The sequence below is a fragment of the Crinia signifera genome, chromosome 4 (genome assembly GCF_055691185.1).
Source record: "Crinia signifera chromosome 4, ASM5569118v1, whole genome shotgun sequence".
NCBI lineage: Eukaryota > Metazoa > Chordata > Amphibia > Anura > Myobatrachidae > Crinia > Crinia signifera.
The window spans coordinates 262,273,453-262,296,996 of NC_139220.1; the positions used below are offsets into that span (position 1 = coordinate 262,273,453).

Below are 23,544 nucleotides of genomic sequence, written 5' to 3' on the forward strand. Positions count from 1 at the left end.
TAATGAAATATTTTCTTCTGTGCAGCATGGTCAGTGTTAGGAGATGTTGCCGGGTGGGTAATGGGTTGGACAGAATGGGTGGGGGTGTGGTTGCACAATTGCATCATTATTGCTCCACCCTCTGCTATACAATGCTGTAAAAGCAAGCACTGTACAATGGGGGTGGGGCTATGGTGATGCAATTCAGTGCAAATTGAGTCATCGGGCCCCCTTCAGTCCTCCCACTTGGGATCTGTAAGTGGTCAACCAGGGGTGAGTGGTTCTTGGTTCAAAGCAAACATGCTGAATTTGATTTGGTCACAAATAATGAGCAATACTGTAAACAGTAAACATGCACTCCTTTCTCTATCTAGTGACTCTGTAGAGCCGGGCGTCTTTTTTTCCGACTGTTTCCAATTAATAGCATCTTATTTGCAAAATGAAGCAAATAGAATACGCAAGCCACTTCTGCTGATTAAAATGATACAAAAATGCTATGTTACACGGTTTTCCAGGACAACATTTATAAGTTCCATTTCTCATGCATATCTTGTGTCTTATTTGTTCCATTTTGCAAAAAAGACACTAATGGAAAAAAGTTGGAAAGAAGATGACCTGCGCTACAGTCATTTAGAGCTCATTGGTTATACTTTATATATCACAATTTGTATCGCATGGAGGATAGATGGATATGGACATAGCTGTACTGTAGAAATGTATAAGGAATTAAGAAAAACAGGGATAAAAAAATCTAATTACAACATAGTACAGTATATCTATCAAGCCCTTGCCAGCTTTGCAATGGATCTGGTAGGGACTGATACATGCGCACATATGTTGATTTGACTGCATGCACAAAACAATGGCTTCTATGGACTGAATTGGCTGCAGCCCATAGAACCTGGAATTGGTGCACGATGAAGACGGGAGTGGCTTCCTACATGAAGCAGACTCCCTGCTATTTCCAGACCAATTTTGCAGTCCCAGAGGGAGAAAACACCTCACAGTGGGACTGCCTGTGCTGCGGGTGACTGTCAGGTACTGTAGGACTGGGGGCCGGATGACTGCCCGACAGGGGGGTTCCCAACGGACAGTACCCAGCATCGGAATTCTGTCTGCCAGTGCTCCGACAGAGGGGATCCCGACTCACAGGGGCTATTCTTCCTTGTGGGGGTCCATGATCCCCATAGAGGGAGAATAGAACCTATGGCAAACAGAGAGCCACCGAGCCCGCAAGGGGTTTTTTTGTGCCCACCTGTCGGAGCACCGGCAGTCGGGATTCTGACATCGGGATACTGACCATCGGGATCCCCCCGTCGGACAGCCCAATAGAAAGTCATTGCCAGTCAAAGAGAAGCAAAGTAGTTTCAAACATGTACAATGTAAGAGATGAAGCACAATGGAGATTGGTGTGAGAAAAAGTCACGGTCCACTGCAATGTATCACTTCATAAACAGATTTATAACAGATGTTTCACAAATGCTGCACAACAAACAATTTGATGAGTGTAATCTAGCACAGTACGGTAGTTTTATTGCTCCCAGTTGTTTTATTTATGAAAAGAAGATCTACATTTTGAGTGAGCAATACACTTGTACCGGGTAGCAAGTAAAAACTACTACAGTGACCCGGCAATAAGCCAGTACGCTGACGTCAGATGGGTCACGTCATCGAAGGCAGGAGAGGAAGCAGCACTTGGAGCTGACACTGTCCCCAAGCGCTGCCTCCTTCATATTGTGAAAGGGACCTGGGTTGCTTGACCGTTATTATCCGTTCACATTACACAGCAACCTGGGTCAGAGCTGAGTTCAACCCTGGTTGTAACCAGGGTTGAAATGCTGGGTTGCTCGACCCGGGAATTTAGTCAGTGGTGCTTTCACACCGCAGATCAACCTAAAATGACATGGCAATAACCTGGATTGCTTTGGCGGTTTAAAAAGTGCTGCAATACCCTCCAACAAGTCTGAGTAAAAAACGGTACAGATGAGGTAATGGTGTGTGTCCATGGCTAAAGAGGGGCGTATCTCCGTAGTGCTGTTATAGAAATACAGAGATACAGCACCTGGAGCAAAGCCCCTTTTTGCCAGTACAGACCATATAAAACACTACTGTACCAGCTAAAACAGTAACGTTGGAAGGTGTGCCCTGCCAAGTCACATGGGACCTGGCATGCCAATAGGGACTATTTAGCATGACAGAGCCCACAGTGTATTAGGACAAGGGTGCGGTATGGCGGCCCTACAGTCGGGATTCCCGATGGTCAGTATCCCGACATTGGAATCCTGACCGCAGGTACTCCGACAGGGGGGAGAGCCCAAATAACCCCTTGCAGGCATGTTGTGCTTGCCATGCTGCGGTCGTAGACCCCCGAAGGGGGGATTGCAACTGTCAATCAGGATCCCAACTGTCGGCACTTAAACAGTCGGGAACCCGACTGTCTGGCCATCATCCTTCACTCTGAGGTCACATCTCTACAATATTTAAGTATATCTCTATAGGAACGTTAATGCAGTAGAATACATTTACTTTATCCTGTGCTGTAGTAAATGCCATAAAAACAAGATTAAATAGAGGTGAACGATCTCTGCAGGCTTTGTTTTATTATGCAAACTAAGAGTGGCAGTGGTTTCTGCCGCTGCTCACATACACAGGGCAGCCAGCTGTGGCTGTGTTATATTAAGCACACATTTTATGTGAATGAGTTTTATAGAAACCACTGGGGCATTTGACAGCCTGAGGTCTATAAGGCTACGTCTTGGCTGGCCCTCCCTCGTCACTGTACCTGCTCATATTGTAAACAGACTAAAAAAAACAAACAAGTGCTGTAGGTCGTAAAAATAGCTCCATCAAACTGTATTATTCTTTCTTCCATTTTTCAGAAGCTGCAAAGCCACATACATAATTATATGTCTGTCAATGAGCAGTAAGAGGAGCGCACTATTCTACATATTTCCAGAGTGGTAGATAAAATGGTAATTTGATAATTATTAGTACAAAAGGTTTACAGAAAAAGGGGGTTACTCCATACGGAGTTGGTGCATGCTCGCACAACCTATTAGTTCAAGTATTCCCTGGTTTAAACAGGTTAGGTAGACCCCAGATTTTTATCAGATATGGGGGTGCTGTTCCCTACAGCAATAGGTACATATTTCTCAGTGCGTTCCCCCAGACAGCCCCTTTTTTCTTTTTCTGCTTTGAAATTAGTACAAAAGGTGCATGAGATGCTCTGAACAGAAGAGAAACGGTGAGGTCCTGGGTGCTACAAGTCTGTAGGTAAACAAATTCCTCATCTATCGGCACAAAACAATCATAATCCTGATCATTTTTAGTAATTCAATGTCATATACAGATGTAGCCACACTGATCATTGCCGAGCCAATCGCCACATGCAACTTTCGTGGTGAATGGCGTGATCCCATCGCCACGTGCTTGCGTCTACTTTTCTCCCAATTACGTCAAACAAGCACGAGCAGCCGGATTGCGTCATTATTGAACGTGGCGTCATCTGTACTTATTTCAGTGTCGCTTGCTGATGTATATTTATATACACCGCATTTGAACACTTTAGACAACAAACGATGTGATGTAATCAACGATTTCCTTTAACTCCCTGACAACTGATATACTGCATACACACTGTACAACCTAGACCTAAAGATCTATTGTCAGTAGCTACATCCAATATGCTTTTGTTGACGACACTCCTCGGATTAAGCTACATGTAGGGCTGACCAGAAGATGTTGCTTATGACCACGGAAGTGTGCATATATTGTATACACATTAAACAATGTGGACAATTTTCACCTTATAATAAAATAATCATCATGATAACAAATCATATATAAAAAAGACGTGTATACTGTGTACCCAGCTTAACTGTTTTCTTGTTTTGTTTATGTACTCTTTAATCCCTTGTGGTGCCATATAAATAAAAAATAATAATATTAATAATAATAAAAAGAATGATATTTACAAATATTCAATTTAATTTAAAGCAGCCATGAGCCATTGTGATCTCTTGAATAAATCTCACCTGAGTGGATTACTGATTTGCTGTAATAATAACAATAAATTAGTATAATATTAGTAACTAGTAAGCCCGCTCGAAGCAAATGCTTTGAAAGCTAGTCTGCTACCTTGTGATTGCCTCTGTGTTTGTGCATGTGTGAGAGAGAAATAGATGTAGTTTCACTCGCTACCAACAGATAGCAGTGTTTTGGAGACACACAATCAGGTACTAGACATATATATATATATATATATATATATATATATATATATATACATACATACAGTAGATCATAATTTCTACTCAAAGGCTTTATACAATCTTGGAATCTTGGCATATACTGGAACTTTTAACATGGGGAGTGGGCAATGGGACAGAGTACCTGTGCACTAGTACCACTTTAATTAAAATTGTTGGTTGTCAAAATAAATTTTGACAGATCCACAAATTTAACATTAGAGCGCCTTGGCACTGATAAGTGCCAAGTGAAAATAGCGAGCCACCGAGCCCCGCAAGGGGACGTGTATTACTTCACATGTATTCCGCGGCTGATCGCCACGCTTCGGGCTCAGTGGCTCGCTGCGATCGCCACACTATCTAAAATCAACTCCACGATGACGTGGATAGTGGGGGTATGAAAAGGTCGGAGGACGCTGTCACGGCTAAAGGGCTGGATGAAGTCGTGTGGTGCACAGGAGCCGGAGACGGACCAGGAGGAGAAGGATTGAAACGTGCAGGTTTAATAACAGATTTCATAAATGATAAACTTCACTCAAATACTCCTTTAAGTGATAGTTGGGGTAAATTAAATAGAGTCCAGCACAATACTAATAAAGGGCAGGCAATTCTGGAAACGTATACTTGGTGAGCCAGAGTACATAGAGGAGGATCCGGAAAGAGGTTGATTTGATGACAGAAGAAATGGATCCGGATGACTGAAAGATGATGGAATGAATGAGTTGTATGAAGGAGGGCAGCGGAATGCTGTGCAGGGTAATCTGGGACACAATCAGGAACAAGCACTGGGTAGGACTTGCAGCATTGGTGTCAGGAGATAACTTCCTTGTAGAAAGGTGCAGGGAGCAAGGCACCAGAGTCAGGAGAGAAAGAGCCAGGATCCGGGAATCAGCTAGGAGTTGTGAATGACTCCAAAGACTCATTGCACTGACGCTGAGCAGCCTAGGCAGATCCCCTATATCCCCAGGGGGCGACTGCCATTGGCTGTCAGCGCAGGACGAAGGAGGAAACCTCCACTCTGGACCAATCCGCTCACTGCCCCAATCCAGATGGCGACGCCGGCCTCCCGGCGCCGCCAGAAGCAAGGACGCCGATCCCCAGCGTTCCCCTGCTGCCATCCCTACCCAGAGCCGCCTCCAGACGCAAGCCTCAGACCGGAGCCTGCACACGCTAGCCGGCGGCGGACGCGGACGGGTGAGTACTGTACCCGCCGCGCTCCGTCGCGGCTGCGTGTGACAGACGCGTACCGCTGTGCTCGCCACGCTTCGGGTTGGTGTTAATAGTGGGGTGGCGTTAACAATGGGGGGGCTTTTGACATAATAATTACCCATCAGGGTGGGTGTACTATTAAAAATCGGGTGTTTGGGTGCATTTTACATAGTAATCAGCCATCAGGGTGGCTGTACAATATGAAAACGGGTGTCATCGCGTCGCATCACATGCCATTGTAATTTTAAAATTGTATAGGAAGCTCTTTAAACCCAAATATCGGGTCAGATCGGGTCCCATCGCAAACCTTAACTAATGGTATGTGATGGGACCCGACGTGCTAGGAAACAAGTACCGTATATTACAAAATTCAATGATGTTTGGTGACGCCGGATGCAGTACATCTGCACCACAATAAAACAAGAGTACAGGTGATATAGGACTGTACACATTTTTTTTGTTACCAGATGGAAAATGGGCCCCAAGTGCAGATCCCAGTGTCCTTGATTATACATGTTAGTGGAAAGCAGGTGTGTTGGGTTTGCACGGTACCCCTCTGTATGCTTTCTTTTCAGAATCCTATCCTGACAACTCATTGTACATAGTTAACCCCTTCCTGACAGAGCCAGTTTTTGCGTTCCTGACAGAGCCCTTTTTTTCAAATCTGACATGTCTCACTTAAGTGGGGATAACTTTTTTTTGCTTTTACTTATCCCAGTGATTTTGAGATTGTTTTTTCGTGACACATTGTACTTCAAATTAGTGGTAAATTTGGGTCGATACAGTCTGTGTTTTTTTGTGAAAAATACCAAAATATCGTGAAAAAATGGAAAATTTAGCGATTTGCAAAATGTTAAATTTTCTGCTTGTGAGACAAATAATCTTACCACTCAAAATAGTGAATAACTAACATAGACCATATGTCTACTTTATGTTGACATCATTATTTCAACTTCCTTTTAATTTTTTGGGACACTAGGAGGCTTACAATATGAATAGCAAATTCTCAAATTTTCAAGAAAATTTCAAACACTGATTTTTTTAGGGACCAGTTCAGTTCTGATGTGACTTTGAGGGACTTGTATGTGAGACACCCCCATAAATGATGCCATTTCAAAAACTGCACCCCTCACAGTATTCAAAACAGCATTTTGGAAGTTTGTTAACCCTTTAGGTGTTTCACAGGAATTAAAACAAAGTGTAGGTGAAATTTCAAAATTTCTTTTTTTTTGCAGATTTGCAATTTTAATACATTTTTCTAAGGAACACAGTACATTTTACTAGAGAAATGTGACTGAAAATTGATTCCCCCAATTCTTTTGTTTTCATAAATATCCTATATGTGGCCCTAGTGTGCACGGTGACCAAACCACAGGCTTCATAATAGAAGGAGCACCTACTTGATTTTGGAGCCTCCTTTTTATGAGATTATTTTTTAGGCACCATGTAGGTTTCTAGGCACCATAAGATGCTAAAAGTTAGGAACCCCCCCACAAGTGACCCCATTTTGCAAACTACACCCCTCAGGGAATTCATCTAGGGGTATAGTGTACATTTCAAACCCCCAGGGGTTTCACCAATTGTGGTACAACTGGGCAGTGAAAATGAAAAATTATTTTTTTTACACAAAAATACAGTTCTGGCTCCAAATTTGTCATTTTCAGAAGGTATGAAGGAGACAAAGCACCCCAAAATCTGTGCCCCAATTTCTCCCGAGTACGGCAATGCCTCACATGTGACCAAAAAATACCAGTTGGGTGCATGGCAGGACTCAGAAGGGAAGGAGTGATTTTTGGATTTTGCAGCTCAGATTCTGGTGGAATTTTGGTGGGTGCTATGTCGCATTAGCAAGACCCCCCAAGCACCAATACAGTGGAACCCCCCCACAAGTCACCCCATTTTGAAAACTACACCCCTCAGGGAATTCATCTAGGGGTATAGTGTACATTTCAAACCCCCAGGGGTTTCACCAATTTTGATACAAGTGGGCAGTGAAAATGAAAAATTACATTTTTTTACACAAAAATGCAGTTCTGGCTCAAAATTTTTCATTTTCAGAAGGTATGAAGGAGAAAAAGCACCCCAAAATCTGTGCCCCAATTTCTCCCGAGTACGGCAATGCCTCACATGTGACCAAAAAATACCAGTTGGGTGCATGGCAGGACTCAGAAGGGAAGGAGTGATTTTTGGATTTTGCAGCACAGATTCTGGTGGAATGAATGGTGGGTGCTATGTTGCACCAATACAGTGGAACCCCCCCACAAGTCACCCCATTTTGCAAAGTACACCCCTCAGGGAATTCATCTAGGGGTATAGTGTACATTTCAAACCCCCAGGGGTTTCACCAATTTTGATACAAGTGGGCAGTGAAAATGAAAAATTACATTTTTTTACACAAAAATGCAGTTCTGGCTCAAAATTTTTCATTTTCAGAAGGTATGAAGGAGAAAAAGCACCCCAAAATATGTGCCCCAATTTCTCCCGAGTACGGAAATGCCTCACATGTGACCAAAAAATACCAGTTGGGTGCATGGCAGGACTCAGAACGGAAGGAGTGATTTTTGGATTTTGCGGCTCAGATTCTGGTGGAATTTTGGTGGGTGCTATGTCGCATTAGCAAGACCCCCCAAGCACCAATACAGTGGAACCCCCCCACAAGTCACCCCATTTTGAAAACTACACCCCTCAGGGAATTCATCTAGGGGTATAGTGTACATTTCAAACCCCCAGGGGTTTCACCAATTTTGATACAAGTGGGCAGTGAAAATGAAAAATTACATTTTTTACACAAAAATGCAGTTCTGGCTCGAAATTTTTCATTTTCAGAAGGTATGAAGGAGAAAAAGCACCCCAAAATCTGTGCCCCAATTTCTCCCGAGTACGGCAATGCCTCACATGTGACCAAAAAATACCAGTTGGGTGCATGGCAGGACTCAGAACGGAAGGAGTGATTTTTGGATTTTGCAGCTCAGATTCTGGTGGAATTTTGGTGGGTGCTATGTCGCATTAGCAAGACCCCCCAAGCACCAATACAGTGGAACCCCCCCACAAGTCACCCCATTTTGAAAACTACACCCCTCAGGGAATTCATCTAGGGGTATAGTGTACATTTCAAACCCCCAGGGGTTTCACCAATTTTGATACAAGTGGGCAGTGAAAATGAAAAATTACATTTTTTTACACAAAAATGCAGTTCTGGCTCAAAATTTTTCATTTTCAGAAGGTATGAAGGAGAAAAAGCACCCCAAAATCTGTGCCCCAATTTCTCCCGAGTACGGAAATGCCTCACATGTGACCAAAAAATACCAGTTGGGTGCATGGCAGGACTCAGAACGGAAGGAGTGATTTTTGGATTTTGCAGCACAGATTCTGGTGGAATGAATGGTGGGTGCTATGTTGCACCAATACAGTGGAACCCCCCCACAAGTCACCCCATTTTGCAAAGTACACCCCTCAGGGAATTCATCTAGGGGTATAGTGTACATTTCAAACCCCCAGGGGTTTCACCAATTTTGATACAAGTGGGCAGTGAAAATGAAAAATTACATTTTTTTACACAAAAATGCAGTTCTGGCTCAAAATTTTTCATTTTCAGAAGGAATGAAGGAGACAAAGCACCCCAAAATCTGTGCCCCAATTTCTCCCGAGTACGGCAATGCCTCACATGTGACCAAAAAATACCATTTGGGTGCATGGCAGGACTCAGAAGGGAAGGAGTGATTTTTGGATTTTGCAGCTCAGATTCTGGTGGAATTTTGGTGGGTGCTATGTCGCATTAGCAAGACCCCCCAAGCACCAATACAGTGGAACCCCCCCACAAGTGACCCCATTTTGCAAACTACACCCCTCAGGGAATTCATCTAGGGGTATAGTGTACATTTCAAACCCCCAGGGGTTTCACCAATTTTGATACAAGTGGGCAGTGAACATGAAAAATTACATTTTTTACACAAAAATGCAGTTCTGGCTCAAAATTTTTCATTTTCAGAAGGTATGAAGGAGAAAAAGCACCCCAAAATCTGTGCCCCAATTTCTCCCGAGTACGGCAATGCCTCACATGTGACCAAAAAATACCAGTTGGGTGCATGGCAGGACTCAAAAGGGAAGGAGTGATTTTTGGATTTTGCAGCTCAGATTCTGGTGGAATTTTGGTGGGTGCTATGTCGCATTAGCAAGACCCCCCAAGCACCAATACAGTGGAACCCCCCCACAAGTGACCCCATTTTGCAAACTACACCCCTCAGGGAATTCATCTAGGGGTATAGTGTACATTTCAAACCCCCAGGGGTTTCACCAATTTTGATACAAGTGGGCAGTGAACATGAAAAATTACATTTTTTACACAAAAATGCAGTTCTGGCTCAAAATTTTTCATTTTCAGAAGGTATGAAGGAGAAAAAGCCCCCCAAAATCTGTGCCCCAATTTCTCCCGAGTACGGCAATGCCTCACATGTGACCAAAAAATACCAGTTGGGTGCATGGCAGGACTCAGAAGGGAAGGAGTGATTTTTGGATTTTGCAGCACAGATTCTGGTGGAATGAATGGTGGGTGCTATGTTGCACCAATACAGTGGAACCCCCCCACAAGTCACCCCATTTTGCAAAGTACACCCCTCAGGGAATTCATCTAGGGGTATAGTGTACATTTCAAACCCCCAGGGGTTTCACCAATTTTGATACAAGTGGGCAGTGAAAATGAAAAATTACATTTTTTTACACAAAAATGCAGTTCTGGCTCAAAATTTTTCATTTTCAGAAGGAATGAAGGAGACAAAGCACCCCAAAATCTGTGCCCCAATTTCTCCCGAGTACGGCAATGCCTCATGTGTGACCAAAAAGTGGCAGGACTCAGAAGGGAAGGAGTGATATTTGGATTTTGCAGCACAAATTCTGGTGGAATGATGGTGGGTGCTATGTCGCATTAGCAAGACCCCCAAAGCACCAATACAGTGGAACCCCCCCACAAGTGACCCCATTTTGCAAACTACACCCCTCAGGGAATTCATCTAGGGGTATAGTGTACATTTCAAACCCCCAGGGGTTTCACCAATTTTGATAAAACTGGGAAGTGAACATGAAAAATTACATTTTTTTACACAAAAATGCAGTTCTGGCTCAAAATTTTTCATTTTCACAAGGAATGAAGGAGACAAAGCACCCCAAAATCTGTGCCCCAATTTCTCCCGAGTACGGCAATGCCTCACATGTGACCAAAAAATACCAGTTGGGTGCATGGCAGGACTCAGAAGGGAAGGAGTGATTTTTGGATTTTGCGGCTCAGATTCTGGTGGAATGAATGGTGGGTGCTATGTGGCATTAGCAAGACCCCCGAAGCACAGTGAAATTATGAACCTAATATTCCATAGATGTGTGGTATATTTTAAAACACTCCTTTATACATAGGCCGGGTTTGTCGGGGCAAGTGTCACACTGGAAAATAGTTTGCTTTCTTATTCCCTTTTTATAGCAAACTTTGCACCTTTTTTGTGTCCTGCCCTTTTTTCCAGTGGAGGGGATTTCATCAGGAAAATGCTGCCCTGGTACAATACGGGGGCCAGTACTAGAAGTACTGGGGCCCTCTGCCTGCTGGTTCCCAAATATTAGGCCCTTTATGACTTCCTCTTGAAAGTGCATAAATGTCCCCCTCTGGCCGGTAGAACGGAATAGCACGTAAGCGTTATACAGTGCCATCTGGATGATATACACGGCCAGCTTCTTGTACCAGATTTTTGTTTTCCGCAGGGGACTGTACGGCTTCAGTACCTGATCTGAAAGATCCACTCCGCCCATGTACCTATTGTAATCCAGGATACAATTAGGTTTTGAGGTGTGGGTACTGGTACCTCGTACAGGGACGGAGGTGGTACTGTCTCCGTGAATTGTTGTCAGTATAAGGACATCCTTCTTGTCCTTATATTTGACCAACAACATATTTTCGTTGCATATTCCCCTGCTTTCACCCCTTCTCATTACTTGGGCAATGTGCGTTTTTGGGAGGCCTCTTTGGTTCTTGCGCACAGTACCGCAAGCTGCTGTACCTCTTGAACCAAGGGCCTTAAACAGGGGGATGCTAGTGTAAAAGTTATCCACATAGAGGTGATAACCTTTATCCAGGAAGGGGTGCACTAAATCCCAGACAATTTTCCCACTAACACCTACGAGGGAGGGGGGGCATTCTGGCGGTTGAATTCTTGAATCCTTCCCTTCATAAACCCTAAACCTGTGGGTGTACCCTGAGGTGCTTTCACACAGTTTATACATTTTTATGCCATACCTTGCCCTCTTACTGGGAAGGTACTGGCGGAATTTAACCCTTCCTTTAAAATGTATAAGGGACTCGTCGATACAAATAAATTTTTCAGGGATGTACACCTCTTCAAATTTGGCACTGAAATGATCAATGACCGGCCTGACTTTGAATAGCCGGTCAAAGGTGGGATCATCTCTGGGTGGGCACTGTGCATTATCGGTGTAATGTATAAATTTAAGAATTGTCTCAAATCGAGTCCGGGGCATGGCCATACGGTAAAATGGAGTACTGTACAGAACATCTGTACTCCAATATTGCCTAATTTCTGGCTTTTTTACTATGCCCATATGAAACACCAGACCCCAAAACGTCATCATCTCTACTGCATCTACAGGGGTCCACCTAGCAAATGATGACGTGGGGTTTTGAGCAATAAACTGCTGGGCATATAAATTAGTTTGGTCCACCATTAAATTTATAAAATCATCAGAGAAAAATAATTTGAAAAAGTCAATTTCTCTGAGACCTGTGGAATCAAATTGGATTCCTGGCATGGCCAAAAACTCAGGAACCTGGGGCTCAAAATTGTCTGGTGGTGGGGTCCATACTAGATCAATTATTGGGGGGGGAATCTCAGCTGATCTACGGGGGCGTCTTTGAGGGGGTCCCTCATCACCAGAGGAGGAAGAGGAGCTTAAGACGAATCCTTCAAATTCCCCGCTTGCATCACTGCCTGTGTCAGAGTCAGAGGCAAGCATGGCATATGCCTCCTCCACTGAATACATTCTCCTGGATGACTGGGAGGACATTTGGGAGGACATTTGGGAGGACATTTGGGATGCCATTTTTATTTTTGTGTTACTGGTAGTGAAATGTTTCAACACGTGTATAGTGTAGGGGGGGGTACAAACTTTATTTCAATCCGGGGGGTATGTAGTGTGTAGTGTGTATGTGGTGCAGAAAAAAAAAAATACTTTATACCAATAAAAAAAAAAAAAAATGAAGGGGTTAAAAATAAAAAATTGAAGGGGTTAAAAAAAAAAAAAAAAGGTCCTGCGCCAAAAATTGAGCACAGATGTTGGTCAGTAACGTCTGTCACTGAACAGCGCTCAAAGGCAACAGGAATCTGATCAAAAAAAAAAAAAAAATTGATCAACCCTGTGCCGAAAAAGCTGATCAGTGATGTACGTCACTGATCGGCGCACAGTGGCCACAGGACACCCACAAAATCAGTGTGTGTAAAAAAAAAATTAAAAAAAGACCCCACAGCACTCACAAAAAAAAAAAAAAGGTGATCAGTGATGCGACACTGATTACCAGTGAGGGACAGCAGGTGCACAACCTTTGGTGCAACTGACAGTGCAACTGGCAGCAACTGACAGGTATATATATAAAAAAAAAACCTCTGCGCCCCCAAAAAGTTGCTGATCAGCACAGATATACTGATCAGCACAAAAGGGGGGGTAGCAGACACAAAATATACACTCTCTATCACTCTCTGTCACTATCTCTCTCTATCTCTCTATCTCTCACTATCTCTCACTATCTATCACTCTAGGACACTGCAGCAGCAGCACTGACAGTTATATGTATAAAAAAAAACTGCACCCCCAAAAAGGGGGGGTAGCAGACACAAAATATACACTCTCTATCACTCTCTGTCACTATCTCTCTCTATCTCTCTATCTCTCACTATCTATCACTATCTATCACTCTATGACACTGCAGCAGCAGCACTGACAGTTATATATATAAAATAAAACCCCTGCACCCCCAAAAAGGGGGGGTAGCAGACACAAATCTCTCTATCTCTCTACCTCTCACTATCTATCACTATCTATCACTATCTATCACTGTATGACACTGCAGCAGCAGCACTGACAGTTATTTATATATAGAAAACCCCTGCACCCCCAAAAAGGGGGGGTAGCAGACACAAAATATAGCTCTCTCTGTCACTATCTCTCTATCTCTCTCTATCTCTCTCTATCTCTCTCTCTATCTCTCTATCACACTGCAGCAGCAGCAGGAAGTCTCAGGAAGTCAGATCCAGGAAGCGTCCAGCACGCTACAAGCAGTGATAAGGTGATCAGGTAAGGTATTTGCAAGGATCAGGTAAGTATTAGCAAGGATCAGGTCAGTATCACGGCAGACAGGCACGGTGACCGTTCTGCACGCTATTCCAGACCGGAATGGCGTCTGCAGCGCAGTCACCGTCAGTTTAAATGTCGCGCCTTGGCTGTGATTGGTCCGTGGGTCCCACGGACCAATCACAGCCTTGGGGGCAGGTGGGGTGAGGGTGGGGTGAGGTGTCATCGTCACCGATGACCCCCTCATGCCCCCTGACGCCCGGCGGTGATTGACACCTGTGTTACCGAGCGTCTGATTCGCTGGTAACACAGGAAAACGCTGTGAATGGCTGTTCACACTGAACAGCCAATCACAGCGATCGCCGACGGGGGGGCGGCATCGCAGCCCCCCCTGGGCATGCAGGGACATGTCTGCTGTCAGGGACAGCAGACATCGTCCCTCTGTCACTGCGTCTCGAGACGCAGTGACAGTTTAAACTCATGACGTACATTTATGCCATGTGTCGGGAAGTACCTCCCGGCCATGACGTAAATGTACGTCAAATGTCGGGAAGGGGTTAACATGGAAATTAGGCATGTCATTCAAGCACATTTCACGCCTTTAACTAGAAGACGCACACTCACACCATAGTACTGAACTCTGTTGCTGTATGGTAAATGCAAAGTCTATTAAATTAATGACAACAAGACACAGTTAATAAGTTAAATGAAGCTGAACTGTTTTGTCTATTATTTATAAAGTACTTCCTGAACTTTGCAGCTTACTGTGTGACAAAAACAATTAGCGATATGCGTTAGTACATATATAGTGCCTTCTGTTCCTGGTAACATGCTTCCTTATCTTGATTGTAAACTCAACCAATGAGAGATTATCTTTTTTTTATAAAGGTATCTAAGTAGTGATGTTCAAGTTATTATATTCATTGGCAGCATATGGGAAAATATCCTAATATATCCATACATAAAGAAATAAAATGTAATGTGTTTTGTTGCAAAGGCCAACATTGTTTTAGTATTCTTTATAGTTGTAAAAATGTTTAAATCATCTCCAGTACTGTTGTATTCAACTGTGAGTGAATAACCTTTTTCTTATCCTGGTGTAGTTGCTACACTAGGCATTTGACTGTCTGTCAGTCATCTGTAGAGATGGGCTGTTGCTGGGGAGGCACTGAACTGCTGAAGAGACAGTAGGGATCAAGATAGACACATGGGAGTTGGAGGAACGTATGCTGAAGAGACATGGGGATGGACATACAGAAAAGGCCTGTAGCTAAATAGACAATAGGGAATTGGGGTTGGAGATACAGAAGGGGCTAGAGAGATACTGGTGGCTGGAGAGACACTGGGGGAGGAATTGGATATACATAATGGAGAGACACTGGGGACTAGAGAGATAGGAGGCTGGAGAGAGAGCGAGTGGCTGGAGACATTTTGGGGGATTGGAGCTGGAGAGTGACTAAGAGACACAAGGAGGCTAGAGCTGGGGAGACACTGGGGAGCGGAAGAGGCACGAGGAGGCTGCAGAGACACCGGGGATAGGAGAAACAGAAGGAGCCTCTAGCTGCAAAGGCTCTGGGGGGCTGGAGCTGGAAAATCACTGAGGCACTTGAGAGACACAAAGAGGCTGGAGCTGGAGAGACACAAGGAGGCTGGAGCTTGGCATACACTGTAGAGCTGGAGAAATAAGCAGGCTGGAGAAACAAAATGAGTCTCTAGAAGGAGAGACTCTTTGAGACTGGAGCTGGAGAGACCATAAGGGGTTGGAGAGGCATTCAGTCGCTGGAGAGACACAAGGAGACTGGAGCAGGAGAGACACTGGGTAGTTAAAGAGATACAAGGAGGCTAGAGTTGTGGAGAAAATGGCAGCCTCAAGAGGCAGAAGATAGACAATAGACGAGACACTGGGAAACCAGAGAAACACAAGACTGGAACTGGAGAGACGCTTGGGGCTGTAGCTGGCGGAACCGAAGGGAGCTGCAGGGAGACAACTGGACTTTAGCTACAGATAAGCAGGGGAATGAGGCTGGACAGACAAGGGGAATGAGGCTGAAGAGAACTAGGGGGAAGTGGATGTAATAGAAGGAAAAAGGCTCAGGTACCATAAACTTTATTTATGCACAAATTTTAAAGAAACTATTTTTAATGCTAGAAACAGTACACCAAATTATCAAATACAGTTTAATAACATTTTTTTTTTTCATATTTCGTCCTTGGTACTATGGAGTCATAAAAAAAAAAAAAAAAAAACACTAGGCATGCTTAGGATAACACAGGTGCGCCCAAACGTTTTGAGGGGGGGGGGGGGGGGGTGTTTGAAGTCACCTACAGCCTAGATCAAGCTGATTTCATTGCATCTGCAGAGTAAGTCCATGGCTACTCTAAGCCTGCTATGGGTGGCGACCAGTGAACAAATCATTGGATGGTGAGCATCTAACAAATTGATTCTTTCGGCTGTGAATTTTTGCTACACATCTATTCGCTCAGCGAGCACATTAATTCACAAGGCGGGATTGCAGCATCCACCTGTTCACTGGCAGCTGGTAATATGCACAGCAGCGATAAGGTCTGAATCGGGCCCTTTGTTAGATATGGAGAAGCGTTATCTCAGCTAAAAACGCCTATTATCAATGGAGCCAGGTATTGGTGAATTTCCCATTAGACACATCAGGCAAGCGGCAAGGAGCAGCACTTTTGAGGGGGCAGCACCTGGATGCATGACCAGCATTTCCAATATAACTTACTATACACCATCTACCAGGTGTTAACAGGTAGGCCATGGGTAGACTGCCCTGTAAGCCGTCCTACTTAGTAAATATGTGTATAATAAAAAAAAAAAAAGTAATACCATAGTTGCTGACTTTTTTGCTGCCCACTCAAGCAAGGGGGCGAGGCCATCACTAGGTGGGAAAAAGGGGCGGTTTGGGGCTGAGCCACAGATGGGCTGCCCTATTGGGGGCATGCCTAGAGTGATTGCGTAATTTTAGCCCCACCTCACGCAGTGCAATGCCTGTATTTCAATGATCGGGGGGGTGGTGGTGGGGGGGGGGGTGTTAGCGGGAGATGGAGGAAAATGCGAGAGGGTAGGCAACAGTTTGTAATACTTTATATTCTTAGGCTATATTTTACTAAACTAATAATTGGCAAAATGAGGGCTTATAAAAAAAATAATGAAAATAATAAAATCTGATGACGGGGATGGCCAATACTGGTGTAAGGGTGCACTGACTCTTAAATCCAGGGCTTTACTCAGTTTGATAAATAAAAAATCAGTTTGAATGTCTGAGTACTATAATGACAGTATCAGTTCCCACCGCAGGTAGCAATCTTATAAATTAGGAGTGGAATTATGCAGCACGTTATACTGTGAGGATTCGCAGCAGCGTTCTAGATTCAGTGATGACTATGAACACCTGCTACACATACTTGAGAATAAAAATCAGACTGCAGTTGTTAAATTACCTGTACAATTAAGGCCTCAAATATTGTTATGGTGTAATAGGGAAACAATATTCATTTCTAGAATATACTGTATTTGTCGTGTTCACAACCATAGAAACCTATTGTGCATACATTGCCTACTTTTAAATGTCAGATTGCCAGTTTTGTACATAAGATATGTAGAAAATGATGGCTAATGTGTCATTGAACTTGTGTAGAAAGCTTTATTAGTGCAATTCAAGTCAAATACACTAAAATAAAAATCTTTATGTTGTTTTATTATGTACTCCAACTGTTGTATTAAGTTTATTAAGCAGGGTTGAACTCAGTGTTTATTTTTATTTTATCTACAGTGAAATGGCTAGCAAACTGGCATAGACATCGCTGAGGGTCTCATGCAGTTGGATGCAAATACAGAAACAGATCCTTAATGTTTGCATCAGGTGTACATAGGCAAATATAAGGGGTGGTCTGGGGGTGCACCACCCATTAGACATACCGCCTATCTATAAAAAGCTGACAGCTGGGCAGAGAGCTGTGTGCTGCCCGGCTGTCAGACTCAGAGCAGGACAGTCCGAGGTCGGCGCCACGGCTATTTTGAAATTCGAAGCTCAAGGTCTGGCCACCTTTGCCTCTCCTGGTGGGTTGCCAGATTGCGAGCTTCTATTGGCTCGCAAAGCAGCGCAAAATTTTAAAATAGCAGTGACATAGACCTGTCTGACAGTCCTCCTGCTCTGAGTCTGACAGCCGGGCAATGTACAACCCTCTGTCTGGCTGTCACTGAGCAGGATATCAGCCCCCTAGCATCAAGGATTTCAGTCCCCCTTGGCAACAATCATTTTACTCCCCCTTGACAACGAGCATTTTACTCCCCTGTGGCAACAAATATGCAATCCCTTTGGCAATGAGCATGAAACGCCTTGGCATCGATTATGAAGCCCTTGGCATCAAGTATGCAACCCCTGGCATTGAGCATGTAGGTAAGTGGCACTTATGTGACATAATATGTAATGGGCATCATGGTGTGTGGCATAATGAGAATCATGGTGTGTGGTGTAATGGGAATCACGGTGTGTAGCCTTTTGTGTAATGGGCATTTCAGTGTGTGGCCTTATGTGTAATAGGCATTATGGTGCGTGACATAATATGTCGTAGGCATTACAGCTTACAGAATAATGTTTAACGGACATTATGGAGGCATTACGGTATTTGCTATAATGTGTAACGGCATTAAGGCATGCAGAATGTTTAACAGACATTATGGAGTGCGATATTATGTGTAATGGACATTTTGGTATTTGCTATAATGAGCATTATGGTGTGTTGTATAATGTGTAATCCCATAGGCCTTTTTTTAAGGTCACACCCACTTTTGCGCCACGCAGCTTTGCCGCACAAGGGTCACAGCACCGCGATTAGTTGGATCTTGGTCCTTCCATTATCATATTTCTAGATTCACCTATGCAGGTGTACATTAAATGGTCATGGCATTCATCTTCTTATATGCCAAAACTCACCCCTGGTCAGGGCAGCAGAGAAGGTATCTGAGCCCAGGTACTTTTCAGAGGCGTTACCTAATCATGGGAGGCGTGGCCATGCACTAATAGAATAAAATACTGTAGCACTTTAAGCACCTTCCTGGCCTCACTGCAGCTGAGCAAACAGCAGCATGTGTTGGGTTGAGAAGAGCTGCTGCCAGAAAGCAGGGACCCCTGGTAATTAGTACCTCTTCCCCCATCTCTTTTCACCAGTGACATGCAGTGGTGGCTGTGTACAGGGAGGCACTGCCACTCACTGCGGCCGCCACCGCCCCCCCGGCCACTGTCGACAAACCCACTCCCAAATAAAAAAAAATTCTCATGAGACGCAGCCAGCACTCTCAGGACACAGAGGTCACTTCCACAGCATGGCAGGAACAGCCGCTGGAGCTGGGGCAAGAGGGAAGAGGGGAGAGCCGGATAAAAGCGGCACTTCAAGAAACTTAATTGACAGGGGTTGCTGTGATTGGACAGCAGCTGGATCTGCTGTCCAATCACAGCAGCCCCTGGCAATGAAGCACTTATAGGCGAAATACTCTCAGTGTGTATGCATTGAGAGTTTTTTAAGCCCAGTGATTTTCCCCATCATCAGTCAGCATACATGCTGGGCAAATCACCCAGTGTGTATGGACCTTTACACTTGTTTGTGGGGAATTTTTTCAGAAGCATTACATTGTTTTATACTGTATGCTGTGAAAATATCTGTCATCAGAGTGTATGGCAGTGCAACACTTCCCAACCACCAGGACATCAGAGTGAAAATCCAAAAGTGGGATGTTTAGGATGTATGATAAAACACCACTATTGCAATACTAAAATAACCCACAGTGGTGTTCACCTTATGGTTCATTTTGGCGTATAGCTTTGAGAAAATATAATTTTTTATACAGTATTGTGCGCTTGCAGTGTTTCTAATTAAACGCAGCTATTGGACTTAAGCAATTAAACAGTGATTAATAAAAAAAACGCCTCCACAGCTGTCGCCTTAGCACGTCTGAGTGCAGTGGGAATGTTTTGCTTCTTTGGCACGATGATTGAAAGGCCTAAAGTGAAGATGCTTGAACAGACACATGTCCTAAAGCCACAATGCAACTTAATTAAGCACAAACAGCTGGAAACGGCAATCACTTGTCAGCCAATCAAAAGCATCTAATTCAAATGCTTGCTATTGTCATAATTATTAAGCATTTTCCACCAGAATTCGAGTAGCTAAAAAAAATTATTCAAAACCAAGGGGTCTAGCCTTTAATGGAGATTAAGTGGCTGGAGATAAAATACCAGTCAATCAACTTCTAACTGCCATGTTACAGGATGTATCAAGCTTCAAATGTGATCAAATGGAGAGTGAAAAATAACCAGCCAATCAGCTCCTACCTGTCATTTTTTAAACCTAGCCCATAACATGATAGTTAGGAACTGATTGGATGGTTATCACACTTCATTTTATCACTTTTTGAAGCCTGATACAGTACATCTGGCCCTTTATCCCTGTCCACTTTATCTATCTCTAATTCTGCCTAAAGGTGCCCACACACTAGAACGATTTTATGCCGATTGGCCGATTTCTGATAAATCGGCCAATGTTTACCAATAATCGTCCAATATTGGTCCGATGTGCGCTCTCGTGGATCTTTTGCTTAATCTTCAGATCTACATGCTGCATGAAAGATCAGAAGATTTAACAAAAGATCCATAGGAACGCACATGGGATCTTAAGAGAAATCTTTGGTAAAGATGTGTGCTTGCCTGAAATCTTTTGTCCAGGATGGACAAAAGATTTCATGGCTAATGCGCACATATTAGGATTGCAGATCTTTCTAGTGTGTTTGTGCACCTTAACACTTCATTAGATTATTGACTTAATACAAGCTACTTCAGTTTTTAGTGATACAAAATAAGTCAAAATGAGATAATATTGGCACCAGGGCTGCTGCTAAAGGTGCCCACACACTAGAAAGATCTGTGATCTTAAGATGTGCGCATAAATTAGCCTTCAAATCTTTTGTCCGTCCTGGACAAAAGATTTCAAGCAAGCGCACATCTTTACCAAAGATTTTTCTTAAGATCCCAATCGGCCGATTTATCGGAAATAGGCCAGTCAGCAAAAAAAATTGTTCTAGTGTGTGGGCACCTTAAGAATTTTGGGGCCCGGGACTGATTTTAAGTCCGCACCTCCCCCCATCCCAATTTCTCACCCGCTGCATCTCCTCGGTCCCGCTTGGTGTCTCTTCGGTCGTGACTCATAAGCGCACATTGCACAGTGCAGCTTGCAGAGTGCAGAGCCTGGGACACAGAGGGGAGCGCCCGGATGATGCTGATCTGTACTCCCCCTCTGTGTCCTGGGCTCAGCACTCTGCGGGCTGCCCTGTGTGGTGTGCATGTGTGGCTGGCGCCCTGGGTAAAAATGAGCTGCGCGGGCCCTTCCAGAGGCCGGGGGCCAGGGCAGCTGTACCCACGGCACCCCCTCTCGGCGGCCCTGATTGGCACTACACATAATGCACATCATTTCAAACAATGTTAACCCCTTCACGACATTGCCTTTTAAGGTAATTTTTTTTTTTTTTTCCTCCTTGCGTTCAAATAAGCGTAACTTTTTTAATTTTCCGGCTATATAGACACATGAGGGCTTTTTTTTTGCGGGACAAGTTGTACTTTTTAATGGTACCATTTACTATACCGTATAATATTCTGGGGAATCAGGAAATAATTCAATGTGGGGTAAAAAGAAAAAAAAACGCAATTCCACAATTTTGCGCTGGTTACGGTTTTTTTGGAGTTCATAGTTCGTTTAAAATGATGGGTTATCTTTATTCTATGGGTCGTTACGATTCCGGTGATACCAAACTTATATAGTTTTCGTTACGTTTTACGACAAAAAAAAAAATAGAATATGTTACGGTTTTTCGAATTTGCGTCGCGTCGCCATGTTCTGCGGCTTATAACTTTTTTATTTTTCCACCTACGGACCTGGGTGAGGGCTCATTTTTTGCGGGCTGAAGTGTACTTTTTAATTAATACCATTATGGGATATGGGCGACTTTCTGATCTCTTTTAGCTATTTTTTTTGGGGTAGGCGATGCGACCAAAAAACGTAGTTTTGGCGTTGGGGATTATTTTCCGTTTACGCCTTTAACCGTGCGGGATAACTAATGTTATATTTTAATAGATCGGACTTTTAGGAACGCGGCGATACCAAATATGTTTATTTTTTTTATTTTTTATTTATTTTTATTTGGGAAATGGGGAAAGGGGGGTGATTTGAACTTTTAATATTTTTTTTTTTTTTTTTTTTTTTTAAACTTTTTTTTTTTTTTTTTTTACTTTTACTACAAGGCCCCCTAGTGTACTTGACCACTAGGGGGCGCGATCGCCTGTACTAGGTTCAGCCATAGAGCTCTATGGCTGAACGTAGTGATTTTATGCACTTCCTATTACATCCTGCCTGAGGCAGGATGTAATAGGTATGCATACACGGCCAGCACAGGGGTCTACATTAGACCCCTGGCTACCATGGCAACCGATCGGCACCCTCCGATCTCGCTGCGGGGGGCCCCGATCGGCGCCGGAGGGGGGCGCCCCCCCCTCCGATCAGCTATTTAAACACTGCGGGCGCTTTGCCCGCGGTGCTTAAAGGGTTAAACGGCCACGATCGGCGAACTTGCCGCTCGTGGCCGTGAGAGCAGGGACCTGGCTGTAATATACAGCCATTACCTGCTCTCTTTCAAGCCAGCTCACTCCGTGAGCTGGCTTGATTCCCCCGCAACCGACATATGACGTATATATACGTCATATGTCGTGAAGGGGTTAAGCAGTTGATTCCCTTCTTCTATTGTACTAAAATAGTATAATTCTGAGAAATCTCATTAACCTTAACACATGATCCGTATAAAGAGCTTTGCCGAGACGGGATTTATTTTAATGTATGCTCATTTTACATCACACTACTATCCATGTCTAGAGTCTTCGCCTGTTTAAGTGTTTTCCCGGGTGTGGATGACTTTCCATAGCAGGACACTATGGCAAGTCATCTACCCCATCCCCCTTACACACTTCATGGCTTTGGAGCTGAAAGCAGCTCTAACGACAAAACTGAGCTGCTCTCAGTAACGATGCACACACTAGAAAAGAAAGTAAAGGATATAGCATTTAGAAGGACCCTTCTGCGCAATATCTAGTGTACTGTATATGAGGCTTTAGACATAATATAAAACATGCAACTTAAAATACACATGCAGCACCAAAATACACATAGGGGGTTATTCTGATTGATGCAAATTTGCATCCTTGCGAGTCATCCAGATCCCGCCTTGCGAATAGTGGTAAGCCGGCCCACCATTTGCAGGGTGCGTACATTCGCACGGCATGCAAATAGATGTTTCACCTAAACATCTAAATGCATTTGCATATATGTGTGCACCTTCCACATCTTTCGATGCTGCTTTGAGGAACCTTACATATGTGTGCAGGTTCAGGAGACAGTGGGCGGCCAGCTGACATCCGGTGATGCCCCTGCGTGTTCGTCACCGCCGTATTAGTATGAGAACGCCCACCATTCTCATCAGAATGCCTATGAAACGCTGGTCGTTCCCATATGCTAATGAGCCACCCCCCCTCCACCTGCAAAGGATGGGTGCATGCACCCAGCAAACAGTTTGTTCGCCGTGGGCGCAAGCACCCTGCGTCTGCACATGCACAGAAATCACCCTGCGCATATGCAGACACAAAGCATTGGACGCCTTGCGAACAAAGGAGGCCGAACCAGCGGACCCGAATAAGGTCCATAGAATGTTAAT

The 23,544-nt window shown here is 44.0% G+C and overlaps 1 protein-coding gene across 3 annotated transcripts in view; it reads right to left on the reverse strand.

Annotated features, from left to right (window-relative positions):
* The window catches only part of ADRA1A (adrenoceptor alpha 1A), a 110,672-nt gene that overhangs the window by 30,336 nt on the left and 56,792 nt on the right, over window positions 1-23,544 (reverse strand). The gene's annotated exons all lie outside the window — the stretch shown is intronic.